The sequence below is a fragment of the Silene latifolia genome, chromosome 2 (assembly GCF_048544455.1).
Source record: "Silene latifolia isolate original U9 population chromosome 2, ASM4854445v1, whole genome shotgun sequence".
Lineage (NCBI taxonomy): Eukaryota > Viridiplantae > Streptophyta > Magnoliopsida > Caryophyllales > Caryophyllaceae > Silene > Silene latifolia.
This window is the reverse complement of record NC_133527.1, coordinates 114,831,364-114,843,417: the sequence shown is the minus strand read 5'-3', so window position 1 is coordinate 114,843,417 and position 12,054 is coordinate 114,831,364. Positions and strand designations below refer to the sequence as shown.

The window sequence follows — 12,054 nt, the reverse complement described above, 5'->3', positions numbered from 1 at the left end:
GTTATGCATGCATAAGATCAATATCTAGTTTAATGAGCAAATTAGATCTATAATTAAAATAGTTTAATTAGAGGGTTATAGAATCCTTTCAGAGAGGACGTCCTATCCCAGCTGACTGGCCACACCCTTCTTTCTACCGGTTCCCGGCGGAGGGTACCCACAGTCAGCGAGCGAGGAGGACACAGCTGAGAGGGAGGAGCGGTACAGAGCTGAGCTTGCTGCAGGAGGTCGTCAGAGAAGGAGAGGAGAAGTGGAGGAGGACCTCACCTACGAGGTGGTTGACGAGGAGGAGGCTGACGAGTAGCTACTGGTCTACTCACTTCCCCAGTTTATTGACTGGTTTGGGGAAGTTCGTATATATTGTAAGTATTTCTTGCTTTTTATTCTTTTTTATCTCCATTTTATTTATTTCATTTGTTTACATATTATTGGTTGTATTTTTCCCGTTCCCCATTTATTCTGTTGGTGTATGTTGGAGGGTAATGCATCCTTTGAGTCCGCATTTGCATTTGTTTTGCATTCACGTTTATTGCATTTCTGTTTGCATTGTATTTTATTTCAAAAAAATGAAAAAATCAAAAAAATCAAAAAGTTCGAAAAGTTCAAAAATATTTCACGTTTATTTTTGCATATAGGTTGAGTCGGAACGGTGAATGTCAATGATGAAATTGCACTACATTTAGTCATTTCACTTAAGCCTTGTGAAAAATTGATGTCTTATTAGCTTTGTCTTATTAGCTTTGTCTTATTGCATATCTACGAGTTAATGTTAAAATATAACTGAACAAATAGACTTGACCTGATAATTTTGGCAAACTACTTATAATTTCTAAGGAAATAAAGCCGTATAAACTGGTGTCATTTGTGACCAGTTCATGTAGGATTGTGAGTGGTATACTCCTTACATAGCATGTATCATTAATTTGCACATATATTAAATTCAATTGCTTTTTGCCTACATACATTCGGGTTAGTGGTTGGTGTCACATGCAGGGAGGTGCTTATATTCCCTTTTTCTATCATTTTTACCCATTAAACTTCACATTTAGCCAAATTTGCCTTTGACCCTTAACTACATCCAAATTTAGCCTACCTTGTCAAGCTAGTTTAGTGTATGTTTTGCGGTATTTTGTCTATTGATCCGAGTTTGGTTTATATTGTATTGTTTTGGAGTTGGTATATGAAAAAGAAGGAGGATGATATGATGAAAAAGTTGAAAGTGAAAGAAAAAAAAAGAAGAATTCGAAAAAAAAAGAAAAAAAAAAAAGAAAAACCGTGGAAAAGAAAGAGAAGAAGAAAAAAAAAGAGTTTGATTGTTGACGGTCTTCCTCCTATGCATTATTTTCATCCTATGAGGAGTATTTATTTGGTTAGTGAGTTTGTATGCCGAAATAAGGAGCACTTGTGCTTATTTCTAATGATTCAGAATCGGATATTGTTTAGTTTGGTTTTGATTAGGTTGCTAGCTTGACTATTACCTCACATTTCCAATTTTTTTTTTTTTTGCCTTTTCTTACCCATTGCCTCTTGTTCCCATAACTTTTGTAAGCCCTCGGCTGTGATAGACTCTATTTGGTTGGAATGTATGTACAGTAGTTAGAATTGTCTATCATATTAACTGCATGCATGTCTATGTCGGTCGTAGTTTAGGTGAGCGACTATTTTTCTTCCTCTCTTACATTCATATGCTTACCCTTTGCTTCATGAAAGAAGACTGACCCGTGAGAGTCCATTTTTAAAGGTCTTGCAAGGTCGACAGTTCAGCTTATTTATAAACATCTTGCAACTCGTTTACACTTGACTGTTTTGGCTATTAGTGTCAGTTTGTTTGCATTAAACCGGTTTAAGTGGACAATTTGTAGCTAGCTCTGAGTTTTCTTTTCCGTTCCATTAGTTAGTTTTGCATATAGTTTGCTTGGGGACAAGCAAATGTTTGGTTTGGGAAGGTTTGATACATGCATTTCATATAGTCTTTTTGAGCCTTTATTGCACGTATTTCTAAGTAATTTACGCAGTGTTATTGTAATACTACGGTTTTATGAGTCTCTGGGTACTCTATCGAGTGGGCCTTACTCTGTCGAGTAAGTGTGTTTTGCGTTTTAAAATAGTTTCTAACCTGTTGGGTACTCGATCGAGTAGCCTTGGTACTCGATCGAGTAGGCGACACTCGATCGAGTACGTCAGTTACTCGATCGAGTTGCCGTTTTACGGGGGGATGATTTGTCGGGTTTTTTTAATAATGCAAATTAATATATAAACACTTTCGTCACTTTCATAATACACTTTTACGAACCTAATTACTTTCAAAAGAGAAATCAATCTACGTACTTCGCATTCATCGCATTATTGACAAATCCCGGAGCTTGGAAGGTCGGAATTCATCTTCCTTTACATCTTTGTGATCCTTGCATCGAGGGTAAGATCTACGTACTGTTTTTATAGTATTTTGTTTAAGTTGATTAAACCCTAATTTGGGGATTTGGGGGTTTTGTTGTCTCTCTTGATTGGTAGTAATTGTATGATCATATGTTAGGAGGAGGATTCGTAGAAGAGGCCTTTTGATAACAACTGTTGAGATCGTCTGACTGTATTGCATTCCAAGTAGGGTTTCCCTACTCAGTATTAGTCCCATAATGTGTTGTTGGTGTTTTGTGGTTGTTGAATATTATCATACTCGTATTGTGACGATTGCTGGATTTGGTTGTTGATAGTAGTTGTGATTGTTTGTATCTATCTGTGTTCTTCGGGGCGCGTCCCTGGCTGAGTGGAGTCACTTGCGGGAGTGGCTTCACGCCCATTATTCGCCTTCTGTGGAACCCGCCACAAAAGGGATGTGCACATTAATGGATTTGGGTTTATCGCTCGACGGAGATGAGCGGGGATTAGGTGGGAACGGCTGCGGTCCCCCACTGGCGGCGTGGAGTGACCTGTTGCGATGGGCACTCTAGCAGGGCTACACACTTTAGTGTGTTGTCAGTATTGTGGAGTTGGTGATGGAGTTCGGAGTATATCTGTGACGATTAAGCTGTGTTGTTTGCTGTGTTGTTGGATTATATAAATTGTGTGATTAGTACTGACCCCGTTTAAATGTTTTAAAAACTGTGGTGATCCATTCGGGGGTGGTGAGCAGTTGTTGAGAAGGTATGATTGATGCGCATGGGATAGCTGGGATGAGTCATCACGTGGCAGTTAGAAGTCTTCCGCTGTGTCAGACGATGTCTAATAGCTTTGATAGTTTTATCAGTAGACCGTTTGAGTATTTTGTATTTCATTTAACAGTTTTGTTTGAGACATGTAATCAATTTAATTATATTTACTTTTAAAGTACGTTTCTTTATTGTCTTATGATTATCATTGCCTCGGGTAACCGAGATGGTAGCACTTCCATGCCTTAAGTGGTCCTGGTAAGGCACTTGGAGTATGGGGGTGTTACAAAATGGTATCAGAGCGACGATCCTGAAACCTGTAACCAATGAACCTAATGAACATAGGGAGTCAAATTAAAATGAACCGGGGTATAAGTTGTAGGAGCTAATGCAAAGGCTTGGGAGACGTCCTAAAGTCGCGAACTCGCCCTACAATTTTGAACCGGTCACCATGGGATATGAGTCGTGATCGCTATGTGTTTATTTTATGAATTGTGTACCAATATAGTGATGTGTGGCATGAATCGGTGTGATTTTGTATGTTGTTGGTTGAAAGCATGTTGAATTATAGTTGGTTTACAATGTTGGTTGGAATTGTTAGAAAAGTGTATGAGAATGATGAGTAATGTGGTGGAAAAAGGAAGTAGTTCATATGTGATAACATGTGATTAATAATGATGTTGCAGGATGGATAATCTACAATGCGACTATATTAGTAACATGTGATTAGGGGATGTGATATGATTATACATAATTTTGTTTGTGTAATTTTATATAATGATTTCATATACATGTCTACTATTGTTCATATGTATATGTTGTATGAAGAATGTGGTTGAAATGGATGAAGTGATTGGAAAAGATGGAGTGTCAATTACATGAGAATATGAATTTTGTGATTATGAATACGTTTAGGTGACGAAGTGTATTTGTAATATTGTTGTATTAATGGAAATAGGATTTGTAATGTATGAGTATGTTTTGTGTTACGAAAAGTTATAAAATTAAAGCATGCGGGTAGTACATGATTGATAAGTTGAATGTTATATGAGCATGATAGATGTTAATGTCTGGCTTTTGAAGATAGTAACATGTAATTAGGGATACTTGTTTTATGAGCATCGAGTTGTTTTTGTTTACCTTGTTGTCGTTTAAGTTGTTTGGAAGTAAAATCAAGTAGTTGTGTTTTCGATTATAGAGAGGTTGTCTTTAAACTGTTATAACTTGATATGCATAAATGATTTTAATGTGATTCCAATTGGAGGTGATAGTTTGTTCTTTTACGATTCTAACGATAGGTCACACGCCCAAAACAACCAAGAAATGAGTGAGTTATGACCGTTTTACGAAAACTGGACAGTGCTGAGAAATGCGTAGGGTATCCGATCGAGTGGCCCTTACTCGATCGAGTGCACCTTGGTTGTAACACCCCGTAAATTTGAAGAACTTTATTATATTTTAAAAGTAATATTTTAATCTATTTTAATTTTATATTAATTTATTTGGAATAAAATTTACTTGATAAAATATAATCTTATTTTATTTTGAAGAAAGGTAATTATTTTTGATAGTTTAGAAATGTTTAAAAGTGATTTAAACTATATTTAAACCTTTTCCTTTGATAAAATAGATTTCGGACAAAAGTCGTAAAATTGGGATTTTCCCATTTCTTACGGTCGTTGGGTAAACGAGTTTGGATATTGGGCATATGAGTACTTAATCTTTTAGTAAAATCGTGTTTAAGAACTTTAATATTCTCGGAAATCGCCTTCCGACGAATATTTCTATTTATCGTCGAAGCGAACCCAAAACGTAAACAATTGACCACATTCCCACACCATTTGGATCGACCACCTACCCCCATTTGTCCCCTCTTTCAATTCTCATTTCCTCCATAATTCACTCTCTCTCTCTTCCTTTCATCAAACACCAAATTCATCTCAAAAATCCTCCTTACAATCCCTAAATCCACCATAAATCCTTCATTTCTCCACCAAATCTCATAAAAATTATATATTTGGAATCCTCTCTTCAATCCTCATCTCCTAGTAAGCTTTATTTTCATTTCCCCCAATTTTGTTTTAAGACTCATTTTTTCAGGGTTTCGAATTTAAGCTTAATAATTGTGTTTTTGTTGTTCTTATAGGTGAAGAATTTGAAGATGAGTTAGGTGACTCATATATTGTAGAAGATGATGAGTGATTTCGGTTTCTAGGGCTCTTTCTCAAGTGTTATTGTTCTCTTTTTCTAGCTTAAGGTAGCTATTCCGAGTCACTCGACGAATTAATGTCACATTAGTAGTTGTATTTGTTGTTTGTTGTTGTTTGTTGTCGTTTGTTGTTGTTTGTTGTTGTTTGAGATGATCTTGTTGATAAATGAATGAATGGAGTAAGATGAGTATGCTTATGTTTAATTTATGTTACCCATTTGTATATTATTGTTTGGAACAAATTTGGACGAGGAATTATGTGTTGTGACAAGTATGTGTTTTGGCTGGAACGCGTCAGTACCGAACCGAGACGGTTTCCAATGTTTCCAAAAATATGGCAGATTGAACGGCATCGAAAAATTAGGTGGTTTAGCCACTTGAATCACTCAATTCGGAGTCCGTATGAGTAAATGGCGTCGTTTTATCGATTAAAAATTTATAGAAAAGTTTACCCTTGTGTGAGACGGTTATTTATGCTATTTTATTATGCGAGAATTTAATTGAATTGGACACTTTGTAAGTTGGAATATATTTCCTTATGTTGATAGTTTTTTACATGATAGAAATTGGAAATGGCATGAGAATGATATTGTGAGGAATTTTGTGATTTGGGCCAAAGTAGGCCAAGACTCTGAGCTGGGCCAGATTGACCGAACGAGTTTGGTCAAACTAGGTTTAAACCGGTCAACCTTGATTTGACCGATGACCCGTCGCGGGACTCGGGTCGAGGGTTTGTCTTTGAGGTGAGATTGGTTGTTATTGGATGTTTTATGTTGATGCCTTGATATTTGTGATTATCATTTCACATGTTGGTTGTTGGATGCTTTGGAGGCCTTATGCATGAGTCTTGTTGCCTCTTTGCCATTTTAGCTTGTTCTCATGGATTATGGTACCGTTGGTTAGCTGGAATTTGGATTATTATTGATATTGGAGATATTGTTGGATTGTCAGCTGAATATGCTCTTGCGTAGCCATTCATATGCTAGGGTGTGTATGATCATTTGTATGTGCAAGTTTGGACTCTTTGCCCCTCTTATGGTTAATTGGGTGTCCTACTTGTCTTGTGTGGTGTGGGCTAAAGTATTCAAGCTGGGACTAGGTCCTAGGTGAGTATTTCGGCCTTCATCATAGATAGGCCATTATAGTCTTTGACGAGTCTATGTTCACCGCTTAATAGCCTTTGTGTCTTAGCTTGGTGGGTTTATATCCAAGTTAGGGCATGACCTCCTGACGTACTCTTAGAAGTATGTGGTCAGCTTAAGTACTAGCCAACCCTTTGGTGGACTCCTTAGGGGTACTCATGTGGTGTTATCATGAGTCTTGGATGCAGTAGTTTTTCCGCATGTCGCTAGGTCTGCGCAGGTTTAGGACTAGGGTGTTTACCTTACCTCGTGGTATAGACTTGATGTGACCATAATTGGCGCATATTTAGCCCCCGAGTTAGCCTTGTTTCCATGCTTTTTAGTGCTTATTTGGGTCATTTCTTATCTTTAGTTCTTTGTTTTGCATATTCTTTGAGATTTTGATCCCTTGGTAGGAAAGGAGTAAGAATCTTGCATTTTCATGGCAAAACGAGACTAAATTGATCGAATTCAATGACCAAGCATCAAGGAGAGACAAGATTAGAAGGCCTTTGTACATATCATAGTAGAAGAGCAATGTTGAGGAAAGATCCTTGAGTCCCCAAGGAAATCCCCAAGGAATTTATGAAGAAAAGGGAAGAAAAGAAGAAGTTACTATCTTTGATCGACAATCCGAGCGGATTGTCAACAATCCGTCCATCCAGCCCCAGCACAATCCGAGCGTCCTTGCCTGAATCCGTTCGGATTCCCCCTCAACAATCCGCCCGGATTTCCCAGAATCCGCTCGGATTCCAACGGTGCAATCCGCCCGTCCCGACCCTATTCCGCCCGGATTTCTTCACAGCACGGATTGTCTTCTTCAAGCTACGAAAGGAGAAGCCCTTCTCTCCAAAAATACCGGGTCCTCCTTGCTCAACTTAAAAAGTGTAATTACTAGTTTAGCCCTTAGTTAACCCTAATGCATCCTCCCTAATTTTCACTATAAATACCCCATTAGTCTAATTAGAGGAGCATGTTCCTCTTATCAATAATTAGTGTAGTTAATATCAATCAAATCTCTCTTTAATAATGTAATCAATTATTAATCAAGTTTTAATCCAAGTTTCGGTTCTTTAATCTCTCTTTTGTTCATCCTTTATTTTGGGTAATTGAAGATTATTTGGGTTATTATTGGGAGATTGACAACCTCTCAATCAAACATCAAGTACTTCTATTATTCTTGCTTTATTATTGGAATCATTAGTAGGTATAATCTCTTAATCCCTTTTTAATTATTGTTAATTACTTTCATTTATTCATCATGTTTCATATTGTTGGTATGATTGACAACCTTGCTAGCATGATCAACATGATAATGAGTGAGTAGTCTCTTAGCTAGGGTTAATGGGTGATTAGGGGAAACCAACATGGGGAATGATTCATGCTTAAATTAATATGCTTTCATGTTTTATTTACTTGCTTGTTTTGATCTCAACTCATGCACATGTTATATTTGATGGAATGCTAAGCCTATGAATCCTTGCATTTACTATCATCTTCTATCTTTTCAATGAGACTTGTAAGACATAACCCAACTCGAGTCTCATTAGACCATGCATGTTGTTGAGTAGGGAAGATTAAGTCGACTTGTAGGTGTTGTACAATCTAATCGATTCGGCTCCGGGACCCAAACTTTCCTTGGATTGTAAGATATAACCCAACCCAATCCATCACAACAATAATTGCTTGCTTATAATTTGAGAACATGTTTGTATGATCATATCCCATGATTCCCCTATGATCCCATGACACCCTAGTGCCTTTAATCAATTGTTTACACCCCTTTAATTCATCTTGCTTGTTTATTTTCATTGTTATTCTAGTTTAGTGACCTTCTACATCAACCCAATTTGTGACACCCCTTAGACACCACTAGTTACAATAGAAATCTCATTTCAACTCCCGTCCCTTGGGATCCGACCTTTACTTGCCTCTTTACTATTTGTAGAGTTGTTTGTGGAGCTATAAATTGTGTTTTGATTCGACCGTGACCAACGACCACATCTTAATTTGTGAACACTTAGCGGAGTCGCATCAAAAATGGCGCCGTTGCCGGGGACGGTGTTTGTTTGATTTAGATTTCTTTTTATTGTCATTAGTTGTGTCTTTCTTCGCCTTGAGGAAGTAAAACTCCTCAAGGTTTGTTCTAATCATTTTCGAGTTGTTTGATATTTTGCATGTCTAGAAGGTTACAAGGTGATTTGTTACCTTTTGACCGTGAAATCGAAAGAACCTTGACGAACAATAGGAGACTTGTTAGGAGGAATTTGAGAGGTGTTGGTGAAGTTGTTCAACCCACTAGTGAGTTTGTCAATCCTTTCGCAATAGAAGGAGAAGAAAACCCATTACACAATACCCCACAAAATCCACCTACAATGCCAAAATTCTCGTCAGACTCCGTACCCACCGAGGAGAATCTACCAAATGGTACTCCTACACCGCAACATCTCACCGGAAATTTTATTGCCAAGTCCGCCTTCATCCAACTAGTTGAGAGGAGCCAATTTGGGGGGATGCCTAGTGAGGACCCTCATTCTCATATGGAAACCTTTTGCGACTATTGTGATGTTATCTCTCAAACGGGCGTGACTCAAGACCAAATTAGATGGGTCTTATTTCCTTTTTCCTTAATCGGCACCGCAAAACAATGGTTGAAGGGCCTTGATAAGGCCACCCTTGGAATAGATTCTTGGAAGAAGTTGGCTCTAGCTTTCTACAAAAAATTCTACCCACCGGAAAAGACCAACATGCTAAGAGCTCAAATTACGGGTTTTAAGCAAAGGGATGAAGAGTCTTTGTATGAAGCTTGGGAGCGGTTTAAAGGTATTTGTCGCTCATGTCCTCACCATGGACTTAGCGAATGGTTTTTGGTGCAACAATTTTGGAATGGTTTATATGAAGATTCTAGGAACATTCTCAATATGGGATCAAATGGAATGTTCACCGAAGTTGATGACAATCAAACATGGAACAAGATTGAGGAAATGGCGGTCCATAACTCACAATATAGTAGACCTCGCAAGGCTACTAGAGGAGGAAAGCATGAAGTGGACTCCGTTACTCAATTGGGTGCTCAACTTAGTGCTCACATTGACACAATCAACTTGAAGTTTGAACAAGCTATGGCTAGACTTGAGGAAAACTCAAAATCATCGAAGCATCATGTTAATGCCATGACGGCATCCTCATCAATCCCAAGTGGGATATGTGAGAATTGTGGAACTTTGGGACATGACCAAGGTGAATGTAGGGGAACAAATGAACAAGTGAATGCTTTCCAAGCATACAAGAGTGGTACCCCTTATTCCAACTTTTACAATGAAAACACCAAATTCCATCCAAATCTCTCATACAAAAGCCAAAATGTTCAAAACCCTCAAACAACATACACTCCACCACCCATGAGAAACCAAAATCAAAGACCCTTTTACAATCAAAACCAAGGTTACCAAAATCAAAATCCATACAATCACCAAAATGACAAAGGTTTTGATGTCCAAAAAGCGGTCCTCCAAATGCAAAAGAACCAACAAGAATTTTTCACTCAAATGCAAAAAGATAGCCAAGCAAAGGAAACCACCATCAACAACATTCTAGCTCACACCAAGATGTTGGAAACACAATTGACTCAACTAGCATCTTCAAGCTCACAAAGACAAAAGGGGCAATTACCACCTCAAAGTAATCCCCCTAGACATGAAACGGTTAGTGCCATTCACTTGAGAAGTGGTACAAGGTATGAAGCACCGAAGAAGCAAGTTGAGGATGAAGTTGTGGAAGCTAGTGAAAAGGAAGAAATTGTGCAAAACTCCAAAGATGGAGAATCATCAAAAGAAGAAAGTTCAAAGAAAAATGAAGACAAGGCCAAGGAGAAGGAGCCCATTGTGATTAGACTTCCTTTTTCAAGTCGTCAAGCCAAGCCCAAATTTGATGATCAACTTGGAAAGTTCATGGAAATTGTGAAGAATTTAGAAGTCTCAATTCCTTTCACGGAATTAATCAATCACGTTCTGGCCTATGCGAAGTACATGAAAGATATCCTCACAAAGAAGAAGTCGATCCGGAAACTTGAGACTATCGCCTTCACTAAGGTGAGTAGTGCAATACTTCAAGGTAGTTCACCTCCGAAGTTAAAGGATCCGGGAAGCTTCTCAATACCGTGTACCATTGGCGACACGACGATCAACAAAGCCTTATGTGATCTAGGGGCTAGTGTGAGTGTCATGCCATACTCGGTGAGTAAAAGGTTGGGGATGGGAGAGCTTAAATGCACCAACATCACACTCCAAATGGCCGATAGATCGACGAAGACACCGTTAGGGATATGGGAAGATGTCCCCGTGCGAATTGGGAAGTTTTTCATCCCGGTGGACTTTGTCATTGTTGATATGGAGGAAGATTCCAACATTCCAATCATCCTAGGAAGACCTTTCCTACACACCGCCGGTGCGGTGATTGATGTGAAACATGGTGAGCTCACTCTAGAAGTGGGAGATGAAAGCATAACTTTTAATTTTGACAAGACTATGAGAGCTGCTCGTTTGCATGAGCCATGTTTCATGATTGATCATTATAGCCGAAAAAATGAGAAGAAGAAATCGGAACTCCAATGGAAGAAGAAAATTGAAGATGCTCCATTCAAAGAGCAAGTGAATTGTGACAAGGAGAGCTTGCAAAGCTCATCAAAATCAACCAAGGAAGAAGAGGATGGCCTCATTGGCCAAGAGAAGAAATTGGGAGAGTTGTCTCCATCTAAGCAAGAGATTTTCAATGATCAACTCAATGAAGTTTGTGGTCTTTGGGACGACGAATTTGAAGGGATTTTTAATCCCTACATTGGGCATGCCATCGATCATGATCAACAACAAAGGCCACAGTCCATTGAGAACCTCTACCATGATAATGAACAAGCCTTTGATTACTTCTTCAAGGTGTTGAGCAACATCAACAACACCTTGGACATGCCCCCTTGACATCTCATCAAGAATGAGAGTTTGGTGGAGTCCTCCCTAAACCACCACTTGTAAATATTTCTAACTCCCTAACTTACATTTCAATTCTTGTATTGCATTTTTGTCATCTTTGGATTTTTATTTACTTTGATCAAAATAATTGTCATGTAAGAGAGAAGTGAGGGAGGGACTAACAATTTCAATTGATGTGTAGTGCTTTACCTTAGTGTGGGGATGACAATTGCCTAGGCTATCCATGCCTTAGTAGTGCCCCCACAATGAAGAACACAAGACTTGAAGAAAGAATGAAAGAATGATAAGGGAAATGCGCTGTGCACGGGTGGAATCGAATCCGTGTACACGAGAGGAAGAATCCGAGCGGATTCCCAAGAATTCGCCCGTCTTATGTAATCCGAGCGTCGCCCCGCAGAAAAGACGCCTGTCTTGAATCGAGCTGAATTTTGAAATTTTCTTGATGTTAAAGAATCCGAGCGGATTTCGAAAATCCCTGTCTTGAAGAATCCGTCCGTCCGAGAGAAAGACGTCCGTCTTTCTTTGCGGTGAGGAAAACAAGCAAATTTCTCGGACAGAAATCCGTCCGTCTTTGAGCAAATCCGCCCGTCCCG

The 12,054-nt window shown here is 38.7% G+C and overlaps 1 non-coding gene across 1 annotated transcript; it reads right to left on the bottom strand.

The window, feature by feature from the left end:
• Window positions 1-9,223: 9,223 nt before the first annotated feature.
• Window positions 9,224-9,330, bottom strand: LOC141644542 (small nucleolar RNA R71). The gene has a single exon (XR_012544155.1). It is a non-coding gene; the product is annotated as a small nucleolar RNA R71 (small nucleolar RNA).
• Window positions 9,331-12,054: the final 2,724 nt, after the last annotated feature.